Here is an 18,439-nt window from a genome sequence, read left to right as displayed (position 1 = left end):
TAACCAACTGCAGGTAGAAAGAAATACAAACAGGGGGAAAAAGAAGGAAGGGCAGGGCAGCAACCAAGTCACACGTAACAGCCATGATGCATGTGAAGTCGACATTATGCATACCATCCCACACGTGGCCCACCAGCACATATCCGAGTAACTCTATTACAGGGAATCCAGATAGGTATGTAGCGGCCCCCAGATGTCCCGCGGGCGGGCACCCCCAGGGGTCAGCTCCCAAAAAATCATCAATTGTTCATGGCAGAATGAGGCATCATGTAGCCAATCAGATCCACGGGGAGCCCGTCCATGTCCCTAGCACATCGCAACCCTGCGTTTCGCAAGCAACAGCAATAGGCCCACCAATCGCCTGTGAGTCAGCGGCACCTCTTCAACATATCCTAGCAATGCAAGTTTAGGGGATAAGGGCAGCCGTAACCCGGTTATCTCCTCAACCATATTCATTACCTCCATCCAGTAGTTGTGTACATCCCCGCAGGTCCACGCAAGGTGCATAAAATCAGCATTTGGAGCGCGGCACCGCTCACATCTCGCATCCGCGCGCAGGCCCATAGTGTAAAGGCCCTTTGGGGTATAGTATATGCAATGGAGAAATTTGAAATGTATGAGCCGTAGCCTGTAATTGGGGGATAAGGTCCTCATATGCGCACAGCATTTCCGCCACATTTCCTCTGTAATAGTCTCCCCCACATCCGCCTCCCACCGGACCTTAGCAGCCAGGCCAGCGCCGCCCTTCTGATTCTGTATACAATTATATAAATTAGTAATGAGCTTACGCGGCAACCGCACCCGGCACAGCACCTCCAAAGCCGGACACACCAGCGGAGTCTCAGGAAGATCAGCGAAACGCGCATGCAGCATCGCGCAAACACGCAGCACATACAGCCTATGCAACGCGGTATCGCGACCCTCCCCAGCACAGTCTCCGAAGAGACCAAGCACCCGTCCGCAAACCAGTTCCCCAGCTCCAAAAGGTCCGACCCTCATAGGAAGTCATGTAGTCCTGCATCCCTGAACATCCTTTCATCAGCAACATCCAGTACCGACATCGAGGGAGCAAACGGCGCACCCATACCAGACCGTTGCAGCACCGTGATCCACGCCCTGATAGTGCACTGCACTGTACTCACACCGCACACCCTGCGACGAGGAAGGGCCCCAAACACTCTGGACAAGCAGTCGGGCCACACCGCATCACTTTCAGGCACCAGTTGTGGTAAATACCGCGCAGGATGCTACCAGTAGTATGCAAAATGGGCCTGAGCGCAGTAATAATAAAGCTCCAAGTCAGGGGCGGCAAGCCCACCCAGCTCAAAGGGTAGTGTCAGTGTCTCACAGGAGATCCTGGGCTGCCCGCCGACCCAAACCAGTCGTATCAGAGCAGACCGAAGGCGCAGCAAAAAGCTCCCAGTAAGAATAGAGGCCGATTCACAAAAAGGTATAGGAATTGAGGCAGCACCACCATTTTCAATATCGCGATGTGCCCCATAAGTGAAAGCGGCAACGAGCGCCACGCCTCCACCCTGTCCTCCAACCATGCTATCACCTTGCCATAATTAGCCATCTAGAGTGTCTCCACGTCCCGGCTAAGCCAAACTCCTAAATAGCGCACCGGGCCATCCGCCCATCCTATCGGATAATGGGAGGCAAATTCCGCCATTCCCCCCCAAGAGGGGCATCACCACCGACTTAGACCAATTGAACGCAATACCGGAAAAAGCACTGAATCGTACAATCTCATTGAGGAGCACATCCAGATTTCTCTGCGGCTCGCGCATGTACAACGCAATATCATCAGCTTACAAGGACAGTAAAATGAGCCGCTGTTGAAACGGCAGCCCCTCTGATTATGATGTTGCCGCAGATATGCCGCGAGTGGCTCCATCACCACCGCAAATAGCAGCGGGGAGAGAGGGCACCCCTGGCGGGTCCCCGAAGCAATCCTGAAGGGGTCCGAGACAGTTCCAATGAGCCGCAATCTAGCAGTGGGTTCTGAATACAGCAGCCGGATCAATTGCACAAAACACACACTCATGCCCACTCTTGCAAGCAGCGCAAACATATACTCCCATGCTAGGGAGTCGAAGGCATTAGTAGCATCCAAAAACACCGCCGTCGCATCATCCTCAGCATCAATCGTACTCGCAATCGCAAAATACATGCGCAAATTGTGAGACGTGGATCTACCTGGCACAAACTCAGACTGGTCCGGCAGTACCAACTTCGGTAGCAATGGCTGCAACCGTGCAATATGAGTCACAGCAGTGTGGATCCTTACCTGGCTTTATAATCATAACAATCAGAGCCTCGCGCACTCTCCATAGACTCCGCATAAACCTCTGGAAGATGAGGAGCCAAAAGTTCAGCATACTCCTGATAAAACGCAGGAGTCAGACCATCCGAGCCAGGGGCCTTATCTCCAGGCAGACTGCGGAGCGCCGCCAGAACCTCCTCGATGGAGAAGGGGGCATCAAAATAGGCCATGTGCACATCATCAAACCAGAGTAAGGAGATCTCAGAGAAGTAATCCCGAGCCGCATTAATATCCAGCCCGGAAGGCTCAGCATATAGATTCACAAAGAATTCAGTAGACACCCGCAGTACGCCCTCCGTGCCCACTACCCGCGTACCCTCTGCACTGTCAATCTCAGTAATTTAATTGCTGACCCAGGGTCTACGCAACATATGCACCAGCGTACGCCTGGCTCTCTCGCCTTCACCATACGGACGCACCTTAGTATATTTCCCCAGAAAGCAGATTTCCCAAAGCGAGGCCTCCTCGTAACGCGACACGGCCTCCTGCAAAGCAGCCAGTGTGGTCCCCAACCAGTCCGTCACCAGGCAACGCTTAAGAGCCACAGTCCGGTCCTCCAAGTCAGCCAGTTCTCTTTGCAACGACTTTAGTTCACCATGCTGCTTCGCAAGGCAGACACCACAAATCACCACCTTAAAGGCCTCCCATAAGGTGCCCGCGAACTCACGGAGCCACGGTTCTCAGCAAAATAATGAATAATGTTCTCATGGACCTTCGCGCGGAATACAGCGTCTCTCAGCGCCCCATGGGGGAGGCGCCACAAACTTGCATGCCCAGGCCCACCAGGCACCGCTGGCACCAACTTGACAGGCGAATGATCTGACAAGGTTCTCGCCATATGCTCTACCGACTGCATTCAGAGCTCCACGTCCCTGGAGCCAAGCCAGCGGTCAATGCGGGACCAACTGTTATGAGCGTGATTGATGCATGTGCCCTCCCATACAGTCGCATGTTTAGCCTGCCAGATGTCTACCAAGGCTCCCTCCTTCATAACAGACATCAGAGCCCTAGCAGCAGACACATGTCGCACCCTGGCCTGGCTTTCACGGTCTATGGCAGGATCCAGAACAACATTAAAGTCGCCACCCCAGATCACTGCGTCGCTGCCCAGCGAATCAACCAAACGCCACACATCCCGGAAGAATTCGGGGTCGTCTGTATTTGGGCCATAAACCGAGACAGGCCTACAAGCTCTGTCCAGCAGCATGCCACGCATCAAAACATAACGACCATTTGGATCTGCAATAACCTTCTGAGTGTGCCACCGCAAACCCTTACGGATTAGAACCGCCACTCCACGAGCATAATTTGAGAATACCGCACTATAACATTCGCCAATCCAGCCAGCCTTTAGTCGACGCTGCGTATCGGCCACTAAATGGGTCTCCTGCAACATACATATATCTATTGCCTGGTGCTTAATATAAGCTGATATAAGGCGCACCTTGCGGTCATCATTCAAGCCACGCATATTCCAAATGAGACATCCAACAAAGGTCTCACTCCCCAGCACCATAACTCAATCGAGCACAAACATAACATAGCCACAGCGCTCCACCCTGCCAGGCAGCCCCAAAGGGAAAAACAGGAAATGAATAGAAATCCAGAACAAAAACATGCACACCCCCCACCCACGCAGACCGCCCCAACCGGGTCAAAGCAGATAGCCCACCCACAGATCATCAGTAATCCCTTTTTCAAAATGCATCAGATAAACAGGACTCATCCAAGGGGCGAGGGCTGAGCCATCCCTCCCGCTACTCCAAACGAGACAGGGGGAGGGCCATCCAAAAGCAAAACAATGGGGGGATCAATAGGGCAGCACCACAACACTGTGACACCCAGCAATTATCAAGAAAGATGAACAGCCCCAGGAAGCTACACCCCTTCTCTTTCTAGTCAGTATCACTTAAGTCTGCATGTTCAGGCCCAGAGGCACTCGGGACCGCCACCGCCGACCTCCTAGGCATCGTTCTGGAAAACGTAGCCGCAAGCTTTGGGTCTGTGATAAAGAACAGTTTACCACCATGTTGCACCTTCAATTTTGCCGGATAGATGAGGGAGAATTTTGCGTCAGTTTGGCTCAGGGTCCGTTTAACTGACAGAAACACTTGGCACGCAGCCTGCACAGTGGGAGTATAATCCGGAAAAATATTCAACTCATTGTTCTCGTAGACCACTGGTCTCCGCTCCCTGGACAGCCTAAGGACAGTGTCTCTATCCCGGTAGTTCAGTAGACGTGCGATGATTAGACGAGGTGGGGTGCCAGGCGGGGGCCGAGGGCCCAAAGACCTATGCGCCCGCTCCACCACCAGTATCCGGGAATGTTCTCCGGGAAAGAGCTCTGTCAACATCACCTCCACAAATTCTTCCATTCTGCCCATATCTGTAGATTCCGGGAGACCCACTATACGAATATTGTTGCGGCGCGACCGAGCCTCCAAGTCTTCATTTTTATTCTGTATAACTTAAAGCCCCCGCTCCATTTGGACCATTTGCTCCCGATCACCGGCGCGTTGATCCCCCAGCTCCGAGGTGCGCGCTTCCAAATGGTCAAGCCGAGTATCGTGATCGTCCACCCGGGCTTTAATTCGATCTAGCTGCGCCGTCAGATGATCCAACTTAACATCAGTGCCTGCAAGGCTGCTTTTAAGGTCAAGGAACATAGCCTTAATCAAGGTCTCCGAGGCTCATTCCTCAGCAGGCCCTTCACTAAGTGGAGGAGCAGAGGCACCACCCCTCTTTTTTCCTCCGTCAAAGGTGAGCTTGGCCTGTTTCCGCTCTGACTTGCCCATGATCAGACCGCCAACAGAGCACGAATAAAGCACAAGCTCTGTTTCACCATGCAAAAGACATCAGGTCAGGAGAAGGCCACATGCAAGGCAGCTCCAGGTACCCAGAAGCAACATAAGTCAACTGTCTAGGCCACCAGGCCCATCTCAGGATCTCCAGATATCTCCGCCAATCAGCGCTGTGTCCCTCCAAACGACTCACCACCTCAGCGACTCGGAGAAAGCAAATAATGGGCCAGCTCCACAGAGCCACCCAGCTCCACAAGCCAGGTGAGCTCTCGCCCAGCCACAGCACACAATAAGGCCACGCAGTCTCCTGCAGAATGTCAGCAGCCAGGGGTAAGTAATGTCTGCAGCGTGCACCGTTGCCCATGGCCTTCGTCTGTCCCCCCGGCCCGACCTAGCCGGCGAAAATCACACTCTGCAATCTGGCCCAAGGGAGAACACCCGCGGCCCCAAGCCTGCCAGACTCCGGATCCGCAATGGTGGCACACCCGCCGCTCACCTCCACCTCCTTCCGTGTAGTCGAGCGCCCGACCGCCACTCAGTCCAAAGTCGGCCAGACCGTCCCACACCCGATAGAGTTGGCCCCACCAATCCAGGAGCACCAACAGGCCCACCAAAGGCCAGGGCGGGCCAGGCCCCGGCAGCCCAGACAATCCGGCAGGCCCAGGTTGCGGGGCTCACCGGCGCGCCCGCCACCAAACGGACCATGGCCCGAATCAGCCGCCGATCTAGTCCCAAGAGGGGAGAGCACCGCGCTCCCCCCAATCTTCAGGCGCCGCAGCCACAACTGCACCGCACCCCCAAAGGCCCACCAGCAATGCTGAGAGGGCCCCCGCTGATGCGCCCAACAGCCGCAGGCTGCGCCCAGACAGAGGCCTGGTTCGGCAGGCCGAGGCGGCCAGCAGCAGCCCCCACAGGATACCGCCAGCTGCAGACGTCCTCCGGCAGCTCACCGGGCCTCAAGGGGCCCCAGGGCTGAAATTCGGTTTATTCACGTCCCCCCAGCAGGATAAATTAATAAAAAAGGCCCGATGCCTAGCAGAGCCTCACGAAGTGGCGGCCATCTTGCTTGGAGGCCAAGCCACGCCCCCCCAGCCTGTTTCCTTACTTTTAATTGCAAAATTCATATTTAACTGTATATTGTGGATTTTTATCGTATTTGATCTTGTTTATTTAGATAACACATTTACTATTTTTCTAAACCTGTATTGTGTCATTTTGTAGTGGTTCACTGTATTACTGTGTGTGTTGGTATGAATACTTAACACATTGTGTCTGAAGTAAGCCTGTCTGGTCGTGCCAAGCTACCAAAAGGGTGAGCGGTGGTTAACTGAGTGTGATTCTCCTTTACCCTGACTAGAGTGAGGGTCCTTGCTTGGACAGGGGGTAACATGACTGCCAACCAAAGACCCCATTGCTAACAGTTGTGCTTTACTATTTATACATATGAAAATGGTGTACATTAGTTCCTGTGTAACTATAACGTCATTAGTGCATTTGCACTTTAAAGCTTCTTTAGTTTTCCTCTCCATGGGGAAATTTTTTTTCTCTGTGGTTAACTTGTAAACAAATAAGTCCCAATACCCAAAGTTGTTTAGAGAAGCCACCAGCCATTTCCAGTATTGACAATCCCTTCTTCCAGCACTGGTGTGCCGATTTGGAAGCAAGTTTGCTGAGGCTTCAGTCACACCACAGACTACTAGGTCGCAAACGAGCAATACAGTGAAACAACAAAGAATAAGTTCTCATTACCTCACCCGGCATCAAAGATCATCAATGTCCATGATTCTGGCCTGCTCCCACAGGTTGGGTGCTGTGTGGAGGAACTGGAAGGAGGTTACAATGGTCAGCAGTCATCACAGGTAGAATGCCAGACTCTCCATGCCCCTGCGAGTCAGTCAAACTTAAGTCAGGCCTGAGAGCAGTGCTTAATTTGTATATATATAAACATGCTGAGTCCAAAGCTCTCCTCTGAAACTCAGGGCTACTGCAATTAAATGCGTGACCACAGACTACTGAGGCAGTGTAATCCTGAAGCCATCTCAGGCCTCTTTAATTCATTTACAACCACTCCCTACCTCTTTAGCTCTTTCTTGCAGCTTTCTCCCTTTGTGATGCTTTTTCGTTTTCCTCTTCCTCCGTCTTTGCCATATGTGTCTTTTGCTTGCATTAAATGATTGATGCAGAAACATAAGTGCCGGCCCTCAAAAATAAGTGTCGGGTCCCTGCACCAGAAACCACTGGCTCAAATTAAGCACTGCCTGGGAGCAATCTGCCAAAGCTAAAGAGGCTTGGTGGCTCCCTGTATCAAGCTACATGGGTCTTTAGAACCACAGGGGTGTGTGGCTAAGGCAGCAGACAGGTGACCCTAGCAGACTAGCCATAGATGCCGCAGTGTATCAGTTATGACAATCATTTAATAGGACTAAAGTGTGACGGATTGACATAACATATTGTAATAAAGCAACATGCATGATGATGTGAGTCAAAAAAGACAGGAAAAATCATGATTGGGGTTTCGGGGTTGCTGTCCGTAGGAAAGTGGCAAGAGCCCTGGTCCACAGAAATGAATGCTGATGGCAGACATCCCCATCAATCTCTGAAGTGTTTCCACATTGAATACCCAAACCTACCTGCAAAAGTTTTTTAATACCTCTACTTTCTCCAATTTTTCACAGCGGGTACCACCAAGAAACACCCACAGTCTGACCCTTTAAGTATACTCACTCTAAAATAAAATTACCCCTTACTGATGTAGGTTTACATTTAATTGACTCAACTTTCGAATATACACCCACATTTCGTGAATATCAAACATAAATTAAAAAATACTTGGGTCCCCAAATTACGTTGTGAAACAGGTAAAACACCAACGCACTTTTTAATGCTGTAGTTAAAACACATTTACAAACACAAACAAAACACTGACTATGTAACAGAAACAAACAGGGCACTGTGTCTGGCCCCACCATCTGTGTTTTCGTCAACAAATTTACATATATGCAGATTTAAATCTGTGCGAAAGTCATTCAGTTATGCCCCTGTATAATTCAAAAGCTTTTGCCTGCCAAAGTTATTTAAATTATCTGTATATCTCTTAAACCTATTTGCGAAATTTTAACATTTTTTATTTGTTTTATTTGTTATTTTAATTAGTGGTTTGTGGTTTTAATTAAGTACGATGTTAATTAATCCAAGATGCAAGAAGGCATAAAGTTGTGTATTTTTTATTTTGCCACACAATATTTGCCTTTCATTTCACGAATGACAAGGCTAATAAAAGTTCTGCTGGAGACCTATGAGCTTGTATTTCGAAAATGAAAGCAGCTGGGCTCGCGATGACTCATTTTCTGTGTTTTTTCTTTTATGCCCCGCAGATATAACATATTTTAGCACTGCAGGGTGCTTGATGTTTAAGGACTGATATTTTTTTCAGAAATTCTAGATTGTATTGCTGGAGAGGGTATGCAGAGACCTCCCGTGCTCTTCTCCAACTGCTGGTGGATTGATATGCCCCAGCGGACCATAGAGCCCAGGAAAGGATAGCGCTTCATCTAATATATTCTCTAAATATCTTACTTTACTAGACTGGTTTGAATTCCACAGACAAGGGAAGAGAACAAGATAGCATGCAAGGGGGTCGCTGTCTGTGGTGGTAATTCCTTAGTTTTGAGAATTCCATTGTAATATCTAGGATTTATGGCACAAAAACCTACCCATTAATTATGCATTAAAACCTTCAGCAGATTAATGATGTCAGATGTATTCCTCAACCTGATTGTGTTGGAACTTGCAATAGCCATGTTATCCCAACAATTACAATTGAGAAAATTAGAATCAATATGTTTTACACATGACTACCAATGGTCTTGGTTTGACCCAAGCCTTCTGGAGTTGGCTTGATTTGGTTGGGTTAAAAATTATCACCTGAACTACAGGGTCATACATTTATATTTTGTGTTTGGAACTAGATACATCATTGGTTGATCACTGAGGTTGCATATCATTGCTATCTCATTCTGACCAATTGTGCGACTTTGGAGAAAGCTTCCTATAGTATGGTGAACGACGTGTTTGAACAAAAAGTAGCAACTCTAGTTTCTAAACTATACTACAAGTGGAACCCCTGTCATTGTCTCCCGATAAGTTGTCCGATATTCGATATCACATACATCACATGCAACAAGAGCAAGCCATTATCCACTGAACAAACTACTCCTGCATTAGCTTGCTTTAGAATAGGTTGCAAAGTGCTATTTTCATTGACATTGGTTCTCACCTCTGCTGACATCAGGATGTTTAATGGGCTGGATGTTCCCATTTCTCGAACATTTTAGAGAAAGATATGTAATACATTGTTAGAATCCAACTCAGATTTGCATCTCGAGTAATGATTTGATGGGAAGGGGCTTTAAAGTGGTAACCTTTGTCATACTACGAAAATAATTATTTCATGAATACTTTAGAGCAGTGGTTTTTAAGATCCCCACTGAGTCATTATTTAAATCCAGGGAAACGGCCTAAGCAATTTCAATGATTTGAACCACAAAACAATATACAAAAATACAGAAACAGGCATTCATTCACAAATACACAAATAAAAAACTATTTTATTGAATTCAGCTATATATGAAAATAATGTTAATGGGAGTTTGGAGCTTTTCTAAAGTAAATTGAGGTCAGGGCCTATAGGGCAATCATGCACTGCCAATGGGCTGGGCTGGCAGGGCAGGGTATGGGCCTGTTTTATGGTCTGCTGGGTTGGTTTTTACTGTTGATTTCCCTGGCATTAGAAAAACATTGCCGACAGCAACCTGATATCTATGCAGCCTTCCATGCCTTACAAACCACTTATGTAGCATATCTTTACAAGTTCAAGACTGCCCTGATTTGCAAACACGGGCCACTTTTTAGCATTTTAAATCACTAATGGGTCACTTTTATTTTGGTGCATGGCTCTACTTTCAGTCTGAGTGCGACACCAACTGAGGCCACCCATCATCTATATTATATCCCGTTTGATGCACCTGCAGTACTTCCACTAGTCAATCAGAGGGTACCAACTTAATATAAACATTTTCTATGGTGTTAATGGCTGTGACTGACTAAAACACATATATATATATATATATATATATATAACGTTTTCCGAAACAAAATGGAATTTGCATGCATGATCAAAAACATGAAACAAAATAAGATCACGAAACAAGAAATGGTAGAGATAAAAGATGAATGAAAGAGGGGCAGCTTCCACTTAAAAGATTAACTTCAACACCAAAGCCAATATATCACAGGATCTACACCCAGGGCAATATTAAGTATTTTGGCAAAGTATTTTCCAGCCTCAAAATGCCCTCTTCTATTCTAGCTAAGTATGCAAGATATTTAAACCACACTCGCTCTGCAATTTCTAGTGTCTTGTGATTTCTTATTTGGTGCAAGTAAACTTTCTCAAAATCCAAAACCTTTGAAAATCTGTAAATTCTGATAACCCTCTAGGGTCACCAAACACAGATACCTTACACATATATTTAATTCAGCCTGGTTTAAAACACTAAACTACTGCAGCTGCAACAAACCACCAACCTCCTGTTTACAAAGATTGTACTGCTGACCCCCAGAATATTATAGTACAAGAATAATGAGGAACAAAATATCGAAAGTAAGTGTATGTAGGGAGTATACATTTACTATTTCTAACTCCACATCTATGCACTTTGAAGATATATGTATGGCGTAGGTACATATATGTGGTGCTATGTATAGAAAATATAGACTTCCTTACCTCTCAACATTTCATTTCAATGTTTTTTCCTCAATATTGCATCCCATTGATATTCTGGAATGGATATTCAGGGTGTACACCATTTACAGTGACATTTAGTCTGGACCAAAAGAGATTATGAATATCATAGCTAATTGTTCCTCCCCTTGTAACCAGTGCCACTTTGATATGCAATTTTGGTACTGTAAGATTTACTCATTGACCTTGCTTACGGGCAATAGTAAGAATCCTAACCATTTCTTACAGAGGCCTGGGGTGTGTGCCAATTCCTTAGTGTAACTTGTAATACTTACTGGATTTTTCACTATTGGCCGAGGAGGTTTTAAATGTATTACTGTGAGTGAATCTCACTGAGTCTCACTCACTTTAAATTCTGTTCAAATGGGAATACTGTGCTAGCTGCCTTTTATGATAAGATCCGCTGCTGCACAGTTAGGGTTAGAAGTTCTAGGCTGGCTAAACACAAACATGTGAGCACATGAATGTTCAAATGTTTGCAGGTTGAGAGTGTGAGACTACAATCTTGGAACCTTGCAAAGCATTGGAATCAATCTGATATCTGCATACAGGTGATCTGTCACAGAAGGGACTATTTAGGGATTGGTGCAGGCATGGTGTAGGCCTTATAGTGTGAGTTAGCATTCAAAATGTAGGTCTGTAGTGCTTACGGAAAGATGTGTGCTCTCTGCATTATACCAGAATCTGCAACACCACACAGGTTGGTCAGGTATCAATTTTAGGGTAAGCAGGTACACAGAGTGAAGATCCACTGTCATTTGTGTAATAAATGTTCTTCACATGGCACTTTAAGAATTGTCATATAATCCTGGCTCAGCCATAATTGGTTTCCAGGCCTTTGTAACCACCCAACTGAGCCAAGTTAATTACTGTTCTTGCTGACAGGAGGAGAAAAGGCCTCCTCATACAAAAGAGCTATTAAAGTGCTTGACTCAGTTCCACGGCAAAGTATGGGGTGGGGAGGAAAATATGCATCTGCCAATTAACTCTTCATGTTGCACCTAGCCTTGGAAAGCCCAAGCCCAAAGGAGGAAAGCCAGCCAGAATGCTTTGCAGGAGAACTGGGGCAAGGGTTGAATGAATATGTGGCATCCTAGGAATAGGCAGCGGTTCCTATCTGCCAGAACTTTCCCTCCTCGCTTAAGCACCCCTGCACAGCAGAGAGAAACTGAGAAGACATTGAACCTGGGAACGATACAAGTGAAAGAATGCCCAGCTGGAATGAAAGGTAACCTGACCCCACTGAGAGTATCGACTGAAAAACTTTGACTCCTGCTGGCACCCAGGATTAGGATGGGTCCCTCTTCTTCCTGTGGCGCTGGCCGCCATATTCACCATGAGGTACAGTGTGGGGGGGATACACATGTGGGGGACTCTGGACGGTTCCCTTGAGATGTCTTTGCACTAGCCCTTGACTCCAGTGACACAAAGGGGCATACAATTAGCCATAAGGTTGTGTCACTTGGAGACTGCAGTACAGAGGATGCTGTTCTTGTTGACTGTGAAGGGGCTCTAGGAAGACACTCTCAAACAGGGTAAAACATCAGGAGCCAAGGCAGAGGACAGGTCTGGCAAAGGATCTGCAAATTCAAGAGCTGTAACAAAAATGTAACACTTAGAGGTCAGGATGCCTGAAGAGAATGCTCCTGGTGGATAGAGCCAGCTACTAGGAGCAAAACATCCCCAGAATGAAGCCAATCAACCTTAAGGAGCTAGAGAAACAGTTGTAGAATTCTCAGTCTCTTGAGAGGAATGGGCAGAGAACAAATCACTTGGCTCGTTTCTGCAAATTCCGAAAACTAATGTCAGGGTAGGCTGGGGCCCAGGGTTTGGCACACCGTCATTGATTTCATGAGCACGGTTGCTCTTCCTCTCCAAGACACTCCTTGGGGGAGCAAACACCTGGGAGCATTGTTCAGTGTCCTTCCCTGCTCCCTATGGATGTGTCTAGGATATGCTGAAGGCACCTAGCACATAGAAGCCCCCCCGCCCTAGCCACAACAACCTCTGGCTGAGGGAGAGAGAACAGGATGCGGGCTCTGCACCAGCACACGACAGCTGTACCGGTTAGAAGACTTGACCAGTCAGTGCAGTAGTGGGCTCCCCACAAGGCTGCCAGGATTGTCACTTGCTGGGTGCCCCATCAAAGGAGCAGGGTACCCGGCCTTTTAAAAAAAGTGAGGCTAAATTTACAGAAAAGGAAATAACCTTGGGGAATACAGAGGCAAAGTCACTCATCATGTATCATGCCACTGCAGGGGGGCAGAAATTTGCATATCGCTCTTCTTTTGTGCCTCAAAAGGGATGGCACACCACCAACATTTTTTTTAGAGTTTTTGGAGGGGTTGCAGAAACTCAGCAACCCACTAGAACTGGTTTTCTGAGGTTGCCCTAAGTCTCCTTTGCCATTGGATCCCTGATCTTGGGAGAACATTAACATTTTTTAAGTCCTTCCAGAGACAGTGCTTTTGCACATGGGCTTTAGAGTTCAGGGATAATAAATGTAAAAATAAAACTTTTGCACATGTTATTTAATGCAATGCTTTATTGATACTGTTGTTGGTTGCATTGCAAGGGTTTGCATTATTGAATTCTGTCGCTATCCCCATTGATATTCATGATGTTGAGGTGGTAGAATATAATATGTTTTCTGCTTTTACTAATGTAGTGACACTCTGACAAAGACAGTAGGCCTGCATTGTTGATACTGATACCCCCTTATATTGTGTAATTAAATCAGGTATAGAGGAGAAGAATTGTGACTGCGGCAGTGCTTAGTTTGTGCTTGTTGTTTCCGGTGCTGAGCATGGGCACTTATTTTTGAGGGCCGGGGCTTATTCTTCTGCCTCAAGCATTTGCTGCGAGCAAAAGACACATATGGGAAAGACGGAGGAAGGGAAAAATGAAAAAGCGTCACAAAGGGAGAAAGTAGAAAGTGGTAAGAGTGATCTGAAGGGGCAGGTAGTGGCTTTATATGGATAGAAAAGGCCCGAGATGGCTTTAGGATTACGCCGCCTCAGTATTCCGTGTTCAAATATTTAATTGCAGCAGGCGCATGTTAAAGAGGAGGGCTTTTGGCACCTGCACCTTTTTATTTACAAATTAAGCTCTGGACTGCGGGTTTGGGGCATGCTGGAGTGTAAACTATCCTGGGGGTGTCACCAAGGGTATTTTCATCTACCTGATTGTTCACATTTGTAATTTAATGTGTAGTATTTAGTAGTGCATTCATAATAACATACGTTTCCTGTTCATAAGAAAAGAAACTGACATTTATTGTCCCAGTTGTTGTTTGGAATCCTCAGGATCAGCACCACCCTGAATCCCACTTTCCAGCAGCACTGTCTCCGGTAACAGATATCAACCTAGATGGAAAGAGTGGCTAGGTGGGTGGAAGGGTAGAAGGGTGGGTACAGCTGGGAAGGAGACCTAAAAAATGATGTTAGGCAAAAAAGTACTCAGAATGACATGTCAATCAAGCACATCAAAAGTATGTAACATAACACAAGCATCAGGTACCATAGTGGTGAGAAATTTCTAGATGAAATGTATCGGTTAAGTATGCCAAAACATACAAATCACCATACCCTAGTGCAATACCACCATACAGGATTGTCACCCTTCGTAATGCCACGGCATAACATAAATATACATAAACAATAACTCATGAAAATCGTTTTCTCACATGTCACACAGGGAAATCTAAATGAAGTTGATGTTACCCACACAGCACCCAAGTCAATGAGGAGAGAGCATGAATGAATGAACACCCTCTGAATTGGTAGCTCACATTGAGAATATGCCTAAACCCTCCATAACTTTGAATTCCAAAATTAGGATAATGATAAACAAATTAAAATGTAATTATAGTCGCCCCTCTTGAATTCGAAATGGAAGCGCTTTGGAGCGAGGCCCAGCGCCTTCCCCGAACTTTGGAACTCCCATGGGCTTCCTGCAAACTGTGAGTGTGCAAGACAATTGCCTGCATGCTTTCTCACTGTCAAGCGTCTGTCCATAATCCAAATTCTCACACACAGCAGGAAACAAACCAAAAATAGTAGGCACTGATCCCATAATTCTTCAGTCACTTATGCTTTTGTTGGCCAATAGGAGCAAAGATGCAATTCTCTCACTGATGCAGGTGTCTAGCAACCCAGGTAATACATGACAGCCATTTTGGGGTGAAGTGCACAATTCATGACATTCTCTTCCAGCACTGCCACCATTTTTGACCCACAGCCAAATGTTGTTTACCACATAAAGGAGTATATGGCTGATCCCTCTGTTTCACCTCAGCAGCCATATTGAATGTGTGTGGGTGCTACCATAGCAACTCATTACATTTATTGAGTGTTGTTGTTGTGTACCAGCAAACTGGGTTATTAGGCCACACCACCTTCCCTGGGTCCTTGGACTGCTTTGCTACGCTAGCCTAAGAGAATCACATGCTACTCTAGGGTACTTGGTTATCAGTAAATGGAAATTTGCGGAATTAGTAATTGTGAAGGACTTACATCCTTCACAACTAATAACAGTCTTTCTTACAGTTAGTCAGAATTATTCAGAATTTTACCTGTGAAGTAAATAAAATAGCGTAGATCTTACCTTTTGGCAAGAACATCCAGCTCAGCGTTTCTCTAAGTTTATCCATCAGGGGGATCCTCTCAAATTATTGCTTCACTGTTTTGCATTTAATAAACGGAATAAAACCTTTGGAATTTTTGAGAGTAACTCGATGAAAACCTTGCAAAGCATTGGAAGGGACCGTTTTGCCCTTGAAGGAAATGTTTTGTATATGTTACCCCACAAGGTATTTAAAAAAAGATTAGTAATTGTATGCCACACGAGTTATCAAGACTTTGAATTTAGTATTTTGTTTTGCCATATTAAGGTTCAGCTATCTTTTACCGTTACAAAGAGACATGAAAGCTAACCTTGTATTATGTTGATTGAGAAATTATGAAGCTTTTATGTTTTTTTCCTCTTGTTAATGTGAAAGTAACTGTAGTCTGGTGGTAGAATGCAGTATTGTTGTACTTCCTTTATTCTAATGTATGTTTAAAGCTGAAAAAGTGCTGATTTTTGTCATAATATAAGCACATTAAGCCGGATTCATGAAAAAGTAGTATATCTCCACCCGTGATTTCAAGTCCCTGTATGGGTGCAGATTTACAACTTTTTGAAATTCACAACCAGTCCCAGTGGTATGCCTCGAAAGGTGTGCCAGACTCACATTCACAGGCGCAGGCCTGGGAATGTGATGTGAGATCTCCAGAAGGCTTCTAGTCTGAAGCCCTCTGTGTAAACGCACACATTTTTGTGCAAGGAAACACTTTCCCCATGGAAAAATCCCTTCTCAACCCCCAAAAAATATGAGAGTGATAAATCATTCCCTTCCGATCCTGGAAGGGGAATTACATCAGTCAGGTGCTAGAATAAATCTCCAACCATTTCCAGACGGAGTGGAAAGGGTCCGGATCGAAAATTGGGAATGCCCATATGAACATTTCTGGGTGTTCCCACGCTTCCAGGGCAAACCAGGGCTCTCTCCCATTGAGTATAAGTGCGGATTTCCCATACTCCTGGCAGAGAAATCCACACCCATAAAGTATTTTACACCTGCCCGGAATCTCTTTGAGAAACACCAGGCATGTATAGGGAAAAAGAAATAGACTGCCATGAACTGAAAATACTTTCAACCACAGTTAGCAAACTGCAGAGATGCACAAGATGTAATGACTCACGGAGGATATAGATTGTAGGTGCAACTCATTTCCTGAGGCAGGTAGGCAGCACTGATGCATACATTTCACCATGACGCAACAGCCATGAGTGTGTTCTTCAGAGTACACCACGGATCAGGCAAGGTCCTGTTTATTTATTTATTTTTGGGGTTGAGCCTGCGTTGCATGCGCTCGCGCATGTGTATCGCAGCAAGACGCTTTCGGGTTTAGAAAAGGGCTCGAAGCCCTGTCGACGTCACGTCAGTGTTTTTCATTGGTTTGTGGGCTTGCCTAATAAAATCTGCTTGCTTTCATTAGTCGAAGGCATGCATACGTCATGCCTTTTCCGGTGGCTAGCCCTCCTCGAGCGCATTGACCAAGTACAGAAAACATGCGAGGCTCACTGTTTTCTGTCGAGCTCGTGGACTACTTTTTCTCTAATTTACTAGTGCGATTTCGCTTGGCAGAAGTCGAGCGCTTTACATAGTTAATTGCACTTTTTCGGGTTACGTACATAAATGCACTTTTGCCGATAGGTGAAAAGTCGGGTTAGGAGTTTACAACGCTATCAGCTCTAACATGAGCAAACGCGAGACCCGTTGCATTGCAAATGCTTGTTTTACTTTGACTTGGCTTCATTGTCATGATACAGTTGGTGTGCGGTGACAGAGCATTCCCGATGTTTTGCATTTCTTAATGTGAGTTTCATGACTTTGGCTATTCCTGTTCTGCAGCAGGATGTGAAGAACACAGACACTGCAAGGGTCAAAAGCCTGCACTTGGGGCATGCGACCAGCCTCTCAACCTGGACGGTTGTTCAGCTTACAGCATTGCATTGGGATTCATATGCAGATGCTGTTAAACCTTGCACGGTACCATCCTACATACAAATTGGAGCTTTGGACTCCATTGCTAATATTATGTTTGCTTCATTTCCTGTTGCTTGTCTTATCTCCATTGATGCTAAATACTGTTCTTTTCAGTCAGTGCTTTATTTGTAAAGAATGAGTGCCGGTGTCCAAAACTCACCAAATACCAAGGATGCTCAGTCTTAAATCCACCTTATGCCTTTTAATTCACTACTAGACACTCCCTGACCCTTTATCTCACGTTTGCAGGCTTATGCTTTCTCTCTTTATGACCTATTTTCCATTTTTTCTGCCTCCTTCTATCTCGTTTGTGTTTTTCCCCCCTTCTTGTCTCTGTAAACGTCTAATGCAGAAAATGAGTGTCTGTCCCCAAAAATGAGTGCCAGTGGCCTCGACTGGCAACCACCAGATCAAAATAAGCCCTATTTCTAGTCCAAGTAGTTGTTGCAGTAGTTGTGCATATTACCAGCCTCTCCTTGGATCACCTTGTAAGGACTGGCCTGTCTTTTGCAGAGTCAGAAAGGTGCTAGCTGTAGCAATGTAAAGAGTTAACAATGTACACAGATGTCACTGCAAAGCAGAAAGGCAACCTTGTAACTCCTCCTCCACGACCCTTCCCTTTAAGTCACAAGAAAACAAGGATGCTCACCAGCTATTTCCTACTCGCTGGCCTCTTCTTGGACAGCAAATGATCTGTTGATGCATTCAGAGGCCCGTCCTTTTTGTGCCTGTCAGGGGAGAGGACCCCTCATTCGTATTTGCTGTCCGGGACTGCAACTAACTGTAGACTGGTTCGACAGATCGGTCTTGAATTCGAGATAGTCTGTCCCATTCAGGCCTCCGTACCCGTTCTTGCAGTTGTGTCGAAAGAGTCACATGGCAGCAAGCAGCCCCACGCACATTAATTCTCACCAGAT

General features: G+C 46.2%; 1 protein-coding gene and 1 long non-coding RNA gene across 6 annotated transcripts in view; one reads left to right on the top strand and one right to left on the bottom strand.

The window, feature by feature from the left end:
- The window catches only part of LOC138285482 (uncharacterized), a 71,767-nt gene extending 53,444 nt beyond the window's left edge, over positions 1 to 18,323 (bottom strand). The window contains exons 1-2 of the long non-coding RNA XR_011201600.1: positions 18,172 to 18,323; positions 6,877 to 7,011 (exon numbers count right to left, since the gene is read on the bottom strand). This is a non-coding gene — a long non-coding RNA (uncharacterized lncRNA). The remainder of the gene's footprint in view (positions 1 to 6,876; positions 7,012 to 18,171) is intronic.
- Positions 1 to 18,439, top strand: part of ZNF385B (zinc finger protein 385B) — a 1,043,801-nt gene that overhangs the window by 884,667 nt on the left and 140,695 nt on the right. The gene's annotated exons all lie outside the window — the stretch shown is intronic.

The sequence above is a fragment of the Pleurodeles waltl genome, chromosome 3_1 (genome assembly GCF_031143425.1).
Source record: "Pleurodeles waltl isolate 20211129_DDA chromosome 3_1, aPleWal1.hap1.20221129, whole genome shotgun sequence".
Taxonomy (NCBI): domain Eukaryota; kingdom Metazoa; phylum Chordata; class Amphibia; order Caudata; family Salamandridae; genus Pleurodeles; species Pleurodeles waltl.
The sequence above is the reverse complement of the archived record's forward strand: the minus strand, read 5'-3'. Positions and strand labels throughout refer to the sequence as shown.